A 13,299-nucleotide genomic window follows, 5' to 3' on the forward strand; every position below is an offset into this window, starting at 1 on the left:
TAACCCATGATCATGATCTTTGAGCAACTCATTATAGCTGAGATTTTAAAGGCACACCTGTCCAATTCCAATCGTGTTCTGGACAAATTATTTAGTGGCCAGAAAAATTGACATTTCACTGCAAGATGGATGAATGAAGCAAAATAGGACTTCTTTAGGTACACTTCCCAAGTTTCTAAACTAGTTATAGTTTCAGGGAGGTGGCACCCAAGATTAAAATAAAATACTGATATTATTTTGAATCACCACAGTCATCATCCTGACACTGTGAATTAATCCTGATGAATTAATGTTGCTAGTCAATGCAAGGTGAAACAAGATTACAGTGGATTTCAAGATCTTTGAGATATTCTGGCTGAAACATATGCTAAAATCAGATTAAATGTAATCACAGATATGGAGGTGTGATTTTGAATGTCAAAGGTTAACTCAGCAGAGGTCAAACTGAGGCAATTCTAATATTGATCATTTATTTCTAAATAATTTTCAATTCCATCAATAGTAACAAAAGGAGGCTGAGGATTGATTAAATATTATGTGGCAGAAGAATATCTGGGGAAATATGTATCCAGATCCATTTTTAATTTTAAAATACTGTAATCCATTTTCATTTCAGCTCACAATATGTTGATGGTGGGTTGCAGAGAAACTGCTATTAAGATTACTCGTTTATACAATTTTCTGTGCTAAATGAATTGATCTTCCTACTCATTTGATTTGTGACTATGGAGTTTGGCATGTTTCCTTAGGACCTGAAATCCACATTTTAAGAAAATCTGGCACAAGGAATGACAGGAAAAATAATGAAGAGCCAATGGGAGCTTTTTTCCAAGGCACAATGTGATGGATGCTTTTGCTATAGCACCATTTTTTGGGTATATTTGCCCAAGGACCCTCTCGGGGAATATTTTAAAATACTTTTCCCAATTCTTTTTTTTTTAATTTAAAAAAAGGTTACTGGGTCATGTTTATTGGGGTGCCTTTAATAGGACACTTTTGATCCCAGCAGTTTCCTTTAAGACTTCTTCCTCCAAGTTCTTGCCAACAACTCTCTAAGTAGGGCTTTCTTTTGCAAGGATGACCAAGGTGAGATGCATTGTGACTTACACCGGGTTCATGGGCAAGCATTTTGTGGGAAGAGAGCCCTCATTATGCTTCTGTTGTATTTTCTGAAGCTCTTAGTACACACCACATACATACATGTCTATAATGTATTTTAGTATTTGTTTCCCCCTCTAGACTGTAAGCTCTCTGTGGGCAGGGAATGTGTCTACTGACTCTGTTGAACCGTATTCTCCCAAGTGCTTCTCGGCACACAGTAAGCGCTCAGTAAATACGGTCAACCATTGATTGGTTGGTAGGTTAATGCATTACCTGACCCGAAGCCTATATAATAATAATGGTATTTGTTAAGTGCTTATTATGTGGCAGGCACTGCAGTGGCCACAGGTGTGGGAACAAGCAAATAGGGTTGGAAAGAGTCCTTGTCCCATGTGCGGGTCATAGTCTCAATCCCCATTTTACAGATGAGGGAACTGAGGCCCAGAGAAGTGAAGTGACTTACCTAAAGTCACACAGCAGACAAGTGGTGGAGCCGAGATTAGAGCCCACGACCTTCCAAATCCCAGGCCCTTCTTCTATCCACTCCACCATGCAGTTACGTACATATCTGTAATTTATTTATATTTTTAAAATTCATTTTAATGTCTGTCTCTTCCTCTAGACTGTAAGCTCATTGTGGGCAGGGAATGTGTTTGTTAATTGTTACATTGTACTCTCCCAAATACTTGGTACAGTGCTTTGCACCCAATAAGCCCTCAGTATGTTTGATCGAATGAATAGAGCATTACACATGAGTGGCGTTAGCAAAACTGCCCTAAAGTCTAAGGTGAATCGCTGGTAGATCATGAAAAACATGTCATTTCAATTGCTCTGTAGACCTTTAGTTTGATCTGAACCCTGAACCCATGGTGGCGCTTTTTTACTTTCTCAATGAGCATACTGACTTCCTTGACTCAATTTTCAACCTCCTTGTCTGTCTGTATAAATACAGGAGAAGTGGTATACCTAGTGAAAGGAGCACGGGCCTAGGAGCCTGAGAACCTGGGTTCTAATCCGGATCCTCTACTTGCCTTCTGTGTGACCCTAGGAAAGTGACTTTACTTCTCAACGCCTCAGTTGCCTCCTCTGTAGAATGGGGATTGAATACCTGTTTTCCCTCCTAATTGGACTGTGAAACCCCAGGGACTTTGTCCCACATGTTTGACCTGTATCTGCCCCAGCACTTAGAATAGTGGCTTGCAACATATAGTAAGCACTTAGCAAATACCATGAACCCCCCCTCCAAAAAAAAAAAACGAAAACAACAACTACAGGATTCAGTAGAGTGCAAGCTCCTTGTGGACAAGGAACTTGTCTCGTGCTTCTAATATACTTTCCCAAGCACTTGTGCCCTCCAACCTTAACAGGCTACTCTCCTACTACAACCCAGCCCATACTTTTTGCTCCTCTAATGCAAATTTTCTCACTGTACCTCCATCTCATCTATCTCACTGCCAACCTCTCACTCATATCCTGCCTCTGGCCTGGAACACCCTCCCTCTTCAAATCTGATGCTCTCCCTACCTTCAATGCCTTACTGGAGTCACATCTCCTCCAAGAAACCTTCCCCGATAAATCCCTCCTTTCTTCTTCTCCTACTCCCTTCTGCATCGCCCTAGCTCGCTCTCTTTAATAATAATGTTGGTATTTGTTAAGCGCTTACTAAGTGCAGAGCGCTGTATGAACGCTAGGGTAGATACAGGGTAATCAGGTTGTCCCACGTGGGGCTCACAGTTTTAATCCCCATTTTACAGATGAGGTAACTGAGATCCAGAGAAGTTAAGTGACTTGCCCAAAGTCACATAGCAGACAAGTGGTGGATCCAGGATTCGAACCCATGGCCTCCGAATCCCAAGCCCATGATCTTTCCATTAGGTCACAATGCTTCCCCCCTTCCAACCCCACAGCATGGCTCAGTGGAAAGAGCCCGGGCTTGGGAGTCAGAGGTCATGGGTTTGAATCCCAGCTCTGCCACTTGTCAGCTGGGTGACTGTGGGCAAGTCACTTAACTTCTCTGGGCCTCAGTGACCTCAGCTGTAAAATGGGGATTAAGACTGTGAGCCTCATGTGTGACAGTCTGATTACCCTATATCTACCCCAGCACTTAGAACAGTGCTCTGCACATAGTAAGCACTTAACAAATACCAACATTATTATTATTATTATTATTATTATTATTATTCTCTTTGTCTGTCTTTTTATATATATATATATTCATGTTCGTCTCCCCCTACACTGTAAACTCACTGTGGGCAGGGAATATGTTTGTTATATTGTTATACTGTACTCTCCCAAGTGCTTAGTATAGTGCTCTGTACACAGTAAGTGCTCGATAAATATGTTTGACTGACTGACTCCTCTGTTAGATGGTAAGCTCCTTGAAGGCAGGAACTACATCTACTAACTCTATTATACTCCTCCAAGAGCCTGATAGAGTACATCACACACAATAGCCACTCAACAAATACTATGGATTGATTAACTGAGTGACTAATACCTTCAGCTTTGTGTCTCCGTTGGAGATTGTTGGTCATGTAAGCAGTCTTCCAAATACAAATACAAATTATATTGTTTTGTATACAAAACAAATTATATTTGTTCTAGATATGGACTGGAACACATTTCAGTCTGTAGCTTTCCGTAGAGTCCAAGTTGAGGAATATAAAAGCACATATCGCCCCAGTTGTAAATTTCAGTTTTCATAATCTACATTATAAACACATAGTATTCATTAATGCTTTTTATTAGTTAAGAAAGCTTCATTAGCAAGTTGGGGAAGTGCAGATCAAGCAAAAATTATTACAAAAAAAATCAGAAGTAACCTGATCTTCCAGATCTGACAAATCTCAGTGGGTATCTTCTCCTTGGTCATATTAGGATCAAAGATTACCCAGAGTTTCCTTGCTTGTATTATTCTATTTACATTAACTACTGGGACTCTTTCACACTTAAATGCTACAATGAGAATATGGTCTTGCTGACATAACCAACATAGTATTAGCACAGCAACCTTTTAAAGAAGCAGAGTCATTTAAACGTACGTGCCTTGGGCATATTATCAAGATGCTTTCACAGTTATTGATTCTGGTTTGCATGTAGCAAAGGCTGGAACATTAATAAATAATTGTGGCTTATTTGTGTTATTACACAAATGAATTGGAATGGCTCATACTGGGTCTAATATTCCTCCACATTATGAAGTGCAATCCCCAGAGAGGTCAATCATGTATTTGTCTCAAAGCAGACTGAGACTCGATTCTATCTCTCTGCCTTTCCGACTGACGGGGAGAGACAGACTATGGATGCACCTGACTGGACTGCCTTCTCTAGGATGATCTTTCAGCTAGGGTCCTGTTGGTCTGTCCCCTGTTTGGTTCAGATTTGGAATGTTGGTATTTTCATTGTCAGCACCCAATCTCCCTCCACCTTGGTTCCTTCTGCCAAGTTCCCCAGATCTGAGGAGTGAAATTCATTGGCACTGGAGCAAAGTGAGGGATCAAGGGTCCCCTGACCAAGAAAGGTGTTAGAGTGACTTCAACACTGAAATGTTTGGTTTTTTTCCCATGTACCTGGGTCTGACTCCTTTAAGAATTCAGTATGCACCCCACCCTCTGACTCCCAGAAAATCTGATAGAGATTGTCTAGTAGATCCCAGATGAGAAAGAGGAAGGGCCAGTCCAGGGGAGAGGTTGCAGTAAGACCTGACTAAAATCAATGCCACTAGTGACCACTAGTCCAGAAATAGCAAATTCGGACCTGTTTTGAGATCTCAGATGTTACATGGAATATGATCCAGCCAGTTTGGCTCTACTACATCATTTCACTGTGCAATTTGGACAGAAATGGGGGACCTTCTGCCCAATCACCATTCTGTTCTGAGATTACCAGAATCCACATTGGCACAAGTACATTCGGTGAAGAAAGGAATCATGGTACAGGAGACCAGACTGGATGTTACTAGTGAATTTTTTTTAAGCATCTGCCTAGCAATTTTATCATCACAGCTGCAAAAACATAAGGGAATAAGATGTTCAATTTGTGAGTAGGAAAATGGCCCAATATACCCTTTCCATCATGGTAACAAGATGAAGGAACTGCAGTCTCATGGCATATTTCTGTCCCACACTATTTCACAGCCTCCCAAAGGATGCCTGGGCACCCTGCTTCTACTTTTTTCTTCATCTTCTATCTGCATCTCTATACGGCAGGCTGCCGGGGTAACAGAATTCTGTGATGCCATTCAATTCCCAGTGGCCAAAGAAATTATTCGCTGTAGTGTAGGGTTTCCGTGGTGCAGGCGGACACATCACTTTATTCTTGTACTCTTCTGGTTCTCCTCCTATCTCTCTGGCTGCTCTTTCTCAATCTCTTTCATAATCTTCTCCTCTGCCTCCCACCTCCTAACAGCAAGCATCCCTCAGAGCTTGGTTCTGGGTCCCCTTCCATTCTCCATCTACACTCACTCCCTTGGAGAACTCATCTGCTCCCACAGGTTTCAACTACCATCTCTGAAGGGATGATTCCCGCATCTTCCTCTCCAGACCTCGCCTCTCTCCTTCTCTACAATCTCACATTTCTCCCTGCCCTCAGGGCATCTCTACTTGGGTGACCCACTGACATCTCAAACTTAACATGTTCCAAAACAGAACTCCTCATCTTCCCACTCAAACACTCTCCTCTCCCCGACTTTCCCATCACTGTCTCACAAGCTCACCACCTTGGCATTATCCTCAACTCACCTCTCTCCTTTACCTTGCATCTTCAGTCCGTCACCAAATCATGCTGCTTCTACTTTCAAAACATCTAGAAAGTCTGCTCCTTCCTCTCCAACCACACTGCTACCATGCTGGTGCAAAGCACTTGTCATACCCTGTCTCGACTATTGCATCAGCCTCCTCACTGACCCCCCTGCCTTCTGTCTCTCCCTTCCCTTTCCATACTTACTTCACTCTGTTCCCTGCTCATTTTTCTAAAATATTATTATGTGCCCATCTCCTCACTCCTCAAAAATCTCCAATAATTGTCTATCCATCTCCACATCAAACCAAAGCTCCTTACCATTGGCTTTACAGAACCCAATCTGCTCTCTCCCGCTTACGTAACCTCTCTTCTCTCCCACTACGACCCAGCCCCCAAGCTTTGCTCTTCAACAACAACCTATTCTCTGTATACTGAACTCTTTTCTATTGCTGTTGACTCCATGCTCACATCTTCCCTAGTGCCTGGAATTCCTTCTCCCTTCAAGTCTGACAGACCACCACTAAATCATTTTCTCCCCATCCCTATATACAACTGTCTTTCTCATTTGAAGTAGACCCTCCTGATGGTGATGTTTGCTTATGAATGAGCATGTGGCTAAAAAGGTTAATGTGAGACCCAAAGACCTTGCTGCCCTGGGCACACAAAAAATGTCCATCCTTGTTGCATTGTTGTACTTCATATTTGTAGTGCCTGGTAGTGTTTTCTCATTTGTCTCCTTGTTTCTCATTCCTTGTGAAGCTTTAGTTCCAAGAAAGCCAATCCCTTCTTGATAGCAACTGACTCCCATTTTCTTTCTGAGTTGAGTCCAACCAAGGCGCTGATTTAGCGATTCCTTAAAATATTTCTTCTGCTCTCCCACCACCCCAGGACAAAGCATATCTTACTGTTAAACAGAACAGAGAGCTACTGCTCAGTAATGTAGGCAAAAACAACAATTCTCAGTAAATACAGTTTAAAGGAACAGCATTTAGATAGTTGTAGAAAAATGAAGTCCATTTGTCCGTTCAGTCGTGTAATTGTACTTACTGAGTGTCTACTGAGTTAAGGTTAAAGACATGGTCCCTGCCTTGGAGAATCAATCAACCAATCGATCAATTAATCAGTTGCATTTATTGAGCACTTACTGTGTACAGAGGACTCTACTAAGTACTTAGGAGTTGAAATCTAACGGGAGAGAGAGAGAAATTGTATGTATACAGTGGGAGTAGGAGGACATTATTAGTGTAACTATAAATTATATTTTATAAATTATTTATATTAATGTCTGTGTCACTCCCCTCTAGATTGTAAGCTTGCTGTGGGCGGAGAGTGTGCCTACCTACTCTGCTGTAGTGTACTCTACCAAGCTCTTAGCACAGTGTGCTGCACACAGGAAATACTCAATGGATACCATTGATTGATACAACAGACTGTAGTAAGAGGCATTCTTCTTTTTTTGAATGGTATTTGTTAAGCACTTACTATATGCCAGACACTGTACAAAGAACTGGGGTAGATAGAAGAAAGGTTGACACAGTCCATGTCCCACGTGGGGCTCACAATCTTAATCTCCATTTTATAGATGAAGCAAATGAGGACTAGAGATCTGAAGTGACTTGCCCAAGGTCACACAGTAGAGAAGTGGCATAGCGGGGATTAGAACCCAGGTACTTTTGACTCCCACACCTGTGCTATATCCACTAGTCCAAACTGCTTCTGCTTCTTCTTCCGATTATTATTCTGGCTGGTGTCCAGACTCAAAATGCTCATGAAATATAGAGCTCTAATTATTACATGATTGTTTTCAAATTCTCAAATTTTTGTTCCTTTCTTTACTTTGTGTGTTTGGGAAGGACATAAAAAGACCCTTGTCAGAAAGGATACTCTTTCTCCCTCATTGCTCTGACTTTCCTTTAGCACTAATATATTCATCCAAAATAACAAAACTATTATTGAGTCTTTATCAAATATCCATTTTCCTTTTCAGGGATTGAGAATTTCACAGAGTGCATGTTAAGCATTCAGTTAGAGATTTTGGCATTCAACGTTTTATTCCCAGCAGAGCGATTGAAGCACGTAGAGAGGCTGAAAATAATTCTTCATATTTTTTTTTTTGGCAAGCACTTCATTCATTCATTCAATAGTATTTATTGAGCGCTTACTATGTGCAGACCACTGTACTAAGCGCTTGGAATGTACAATTCAGCAACAGATAGAGACAATCCCTGCCCATTGACAGGCTTGCAGTCTAATTGGGGGAGACAGACAGACAAAAACAGTAGCAATAAATAGAATCATGGGGATGTCCATCTCATTAACAAAATAAATAGGGTAATAAAAATATATACAAATGAGCGGACAAGCACTGTGCTGCGGGGAGGGGAAGGAAGAGGGGGAGGAGCAGAGGGAAAGGGGGGGAAAGGGGGCTTAGCTGAAGGGAGGTGAAGTGGGAGGGCAGAGAGGGAGCAGAGGGAAAAGGGGAAGCTCAGTCTGGGAAGGCCTCTTGGAGGAGGTGAGCTCTCAGTAGGGCTTTGAAGAGGGGAAGAGAGTTAGTTTGGCAGAGGTGAGGAGGGAGGGCATTCCAGGACAGTGGGATGATGTGGGCCAGGGGTTGACGGTGGGATAGGCAAGAACGGGGGACAGTGAGGAGGTGGGTGGCAGAGGAGCGGAGCCTATGGGGTGGGCAGTAGAAAGAAAGAAGGGAGGTGAGGTAGGAGAGGGCAAGGTGATGGAGAGCCTTGAAGCCTAGAGTGAGAAGTTTCTGTTTCGTGTGGAGGTTGATAGGCAACCACTGGAGGTTTTTAAGAAGGGGAGTGACATGCCTAGAGCGTTTCTGGAGGAAGATGAGCCGGGCAGTGGAATGAAGAATAGACGGGAGCGGGGAGAGAGAGAAGGAAGGGAGATCAGAGAGAAAGCTGACACAATAATCCAGTCGCGATATTATGAGAGCCTGTACCAGTAAAATAGCCTTTTGGGTGGAGAGGAAAGGACAGATCTTGGCAATATTATAAAGGTGAGACCGGCAGGTCTTGGTGACAGATTGGATGTGTGGGGTGAATGCTTGTGTTTCCCTAATTCTCTAATTGCATGACTTGGCCCATGGAGTATTTTCCTGATGAATGGTAATTGTGTGCAGATTCCACCACCTACTCAATTATTTATTTTGATCACTCTGGTTGTAAATATTTCTATGCTTATCTCTCCCATTCAAGTGTAAGCTCCTTGTGGCCAGGGAAGCTCTGTCTCGAAAATCCTCTTGGTGTGGTGCTTGGTAAGTACACAATAATCAAGTGACAGATTCTCAGCCCATAAGGATTTTTCACTCTATTTGGGGGGACAAACAAAAATACATTTACAACTAAAGTGGCAAAATGAATAATTGAATATACACACATATATCTATATCTATCTCTCTCTCTCTGGCCTGAAGCACCTTCCCCCTTCATATCTGACTGACAATTACTCTCCTCACTTTCAAAGCCTTATTGAAGGCACATCTCCTTCAAGAGGCCTGCCCTGACTAAGCCCTCCTTTCCTTATCTCCCACTCCCTTCTGTGTCACCCTGATTCGGTTGCTTTATTAAGCTCATCCTCAGCCCCACAGGACTTAGGTATATGTTCATAATTTATTTATAATATCTACCTCCCCCTCTAGACTGTAAGCTCAGTGTGGGCAGAGAATGTGTCTGTTATATATGTATATATATATTATGGTATCTGTTGAGTGCTTACTATGTGCCAGGCACTGTACTAAGCGCTGGGGTAGACACAAAGTAATCAGGTTGGATGCAGTCCATGTCTCACATGTGGCTCACAGTCTTAATCCCCATTTTACGGCTTTGACTACCATCTCTACGCAGATGACACACAGATCTACATCTCTGCCCCTGTCCTCTCCCCCTCCCTTTAGGCTCGCATCTCCCCCTGCCTCCAGGACGTTTCCACCTGGATGTCTGCCCGCCACCTAAAACTCAACATGAGCAAGACTGAGCTCCTCATCTTCCCTCCCAAACCCGGTCCTCTCCCAGACTTCCCCATCACCGTGGATGGTACGACCATCCTTCCCGTCTCTCAGGCCCGCAACCTTGGTGTCATCTTTGACTCGTCTCTCTTGTTCACCCCACACATCCGATCCGTTACCAAGACCTGCCGGCCTCACCTTTACAATATCACCAAGATCCACCCTTTCCTCTCCACCCAAACGGCTACCTTACTGCTACAGGCTCTCGTTATATACCAGCTAGACTACCGTGTCAGCCTTCTCTCTGATCTCCCTTCCTCCTCTCTCGCCCCACTCCAGTCTATTCTTCACTCCGCTGCCCGGCTCATCTTCCTGCAAAAACGTTCTGGGCATGTCACTCCCCTTCTTAAACACCTCCAGTGGTTGCCTATCAACCTCCGCTCCAAACAAAAACTCCTCACTCTAGGCTTCAAGGCTCTCCATCACCTTGCCCCTTCCCACCTCTCCTCCCTTCTCTCTTTCTACCGCCCACCCTGCATGCTCCGCTCCTCTGCCGCTCACCTCCTTACCATCCCCCATTCTCGCCTGTCCCGCCGTCGACCTCTGGGCCACGTCCTTCCTCAGTCCTGGAATGCCCTCCCTCCTCACCTCCGCCAATCTAATTCTCTTCCCCTCTTCAAATCCCTACTTAAAGCTCACCTCCTCCAAGAGGCCTTCCCAGACTGAGCTCCCCCCTTTTCCCCTCTGCTCCCTCTACCTCCCTTCACCTCTCCACAGCTAAACCTTCTTCTCCCCCCTTTCCCTCTCCTCCTCCCCCCTCCCGTCCCACTCCCTCAGCACTGTACTCGTCTGCTCAACTGTATACATCTTCATCACCCTATTTGTTTATTTTGTTTAATGAGATGTACATCACCCTGATTCTATTTAGTTGCCATTGTTTTTATGAGATGTTCTTCCCCTTGACTCTATTTATTGCCATTGTTCTTGTCTGCCTGTCTCCCCCGATTAGACTTTAAGCCCGTCAAAGGGCAGGGACTGTCTCTATCTGTTGCCAACTTGTTCATTCCAAGCGCTTAGTACAATGCTCTGCACATAGTAAGCGCTCAATAAATACTATTGAATGAATGAATTTTACAGATGAGGTAACTAAGGCCCAGAGAAATGAAGTGGCTTGCCCAAGGTCACATAGCAGACACATAGTGGACCCTGGATGATCTATCCACTAGGCCATGCTGCTTCTCTTGTTATATTGGTGTTGGAGGTGTGAGGTGTGCGGGCTAGATTGTAGAAGGAAATCAGTGAGGTAAGATGGTATTACTATTATTTTTATTTTAGTTTACTTTATTGGTATTGTTTTTGTCTATTTGTCTCCCCCGATTAGACTGTAAGCTCGTCAAAGGGCAGGGACTGTCATACCTGTTACCGATTTGTACATTCCAAGCGCTTAGTACAGTGCTCTGCACATAGTAAGCACCCAATAAATACTATTGAATGAATTTTTATGCTGTACTCTCCCAAGCACTGAGTACAGTGCTTTGTACACAATAAGAGCTCAAGAAAGACGATTGATTGCTTGATTGGTAGTGGGTGCTCAGTAAATACTTAATAACTGTGGTATTTGTTAAGAGCTTGCTATGTGCCAAGCACTGTACTAAGCGCTGGGGTGGATACAAGGAAATCAAGTTGGACGCAGTCCCTGTCCCTCTTGAGGTTCACAGTCTAAATCCACATTTTACAGATGGGGTAACTGAGGCCCAGAGAAGTGAAGTGACTTGCCCAAGATCACACAGTAGACAAGTGGCAGAGCTGGGATTAGAACCCATGAACTTCTGACTCCCAGGCCCTTGCTCTAACCACTACGCCATATGACTGATAGGTGGAAGTAGGATCCACCTTGCTCCTCTCTAGGCTCTAAGCTTGTTGTGGGCAGGGAATGTGTCTGTTTATTGTTGCTTTGTACTTTCCCAAGCACTTAGTACAGGGCTCTGCATGCAGTTAGCGCTCAATAGATGCGATTGAATGAATGAATGAATGAATCCTCACCATTGGTGTCGGAGGCATGCTCATCCGAACGGCACGGTCAGAAGAGACCCCCGGCAGAGATTTCATGGGCCAGGTTTGTGAGAGTCTGAGAGGTTCTCTCTCGGTGACACTCATAGTCCTAGATGAGAGCTACTGATGGTGTCACCTTCAGGGCCTCAATTTTCTCATCTGTAAAACAGGGATGATAATCCCTCACTCTCCCTCTCTCTCTGGGACAGTGGGCGGATAAATGATGTGAAAGCACTTCGGAAAACCAAAAGCTGTCATGCAAATGCCAAGTCATCACTCTCATGGTTATTCTCATCGGTCCCATTATGATCGGCGAGCCTGTTGAACCACGTCGGCCGTGTATGGGTGTGTGAAAGACGAATGCAAGTGACAGAGGAAGAAGCCACAATACGGGTTGGCTCATCCACTCTCGAGCCAGTTTCTGGCCCTGGCACTCTTTCCAGCTTGTGCCAAGAGGGGGAAATCTCACAAACGCCAAGGGCCCTTGGGGAAACCAGGGCTCCAATATTTCAGTGTACAGCTGAAGTGGACCCAGTGCCCCTTGAGGGCTTTCTAAATCCAGACTCTGTGCTCCTGTCCCAAACATTATTTGCTGGCTGCCCAGGTCTCTGCAGGGGAGAGATGAATGCTGACTGTGATTAAAGATGTTATTCCTAAATAAGCTCAAGCTAATGGAGGTAAACTTGGTGCCTCAGAGGAGGGAGACAAGCGCAAGTGAGGCTAAGGTGGTCTTTGGAATGAGAAACTTGTTGCAGTGAAAGGCTTTTTGGCCGGGCTGAGCAAGAGAAGATTTTTGTGGACTCTGTGGCCCCAGCCACTACCGAGATGGAGTCGGTGCCATCTCTTCCACTCCAGCTTCCCCTGCTGCCAATTAAGGTTCTCTGCAGGACTTTCCTTCCACTTGGTTTCTTCCAAAGGGGAACCTGGCTAGGTGGAAGAGGAGAAACTTTGATGGGGTCGGGAAAGTTTGCTCTGTCCCCCCCACCTCCCTGTGGAGATTTTCTCCCTTGCATCCTTCCTTTCTTCCTGGTCACGGCTGCTGTTTCCACACGATTCGACCCATCTCCCTCCCCCTTCTCCCCATGTTCTAGAAACAAACAAAAATAGTCAGAGCCAGCCATTTTGGTATTGGTTCTAGCCCGCGAGGGGAAGGAGAAGGAACAGCTTGAGTACGGGGTGCTGCGCCAGCTTCGAGCAACGTTTTCACTTTTAGCGTCCCTTTCTGTCTCTGGGCACCCTTTTCTGGAAGGTCCTGGAGCTCTTTTCCCTTCTGGGAGCTCCTTGGGAAGCCATCCTGGAGGTTGGCGTGAGAGACCTCTGTCTCAGGAAGCCGATTCAGCCCTCTGACATGGGCAGCATGCATTTACTTTGCAAAACAGCATGAGGTTCATCCGGCACAAAAGCCTGGCTGGGGGCCAGCGGTGAGCACACATAGATCTGTTTAG

Source organism: Ornithorhynchus anatinus, chromosome X1 (assembly GCF_004115215.2).
Source record: "Ornithorhynchus anatinus isolate Pmale09 chromosome X1, mOrnAna1.pri.v4, whole genome shotgun sequence".
NCBI lineage: Eukaryota > Metazoa > Chordata > Mammalia > Monotremata > Ornithorhynchidae > Ornithorhynchus > Ornithorhynchus anatinus.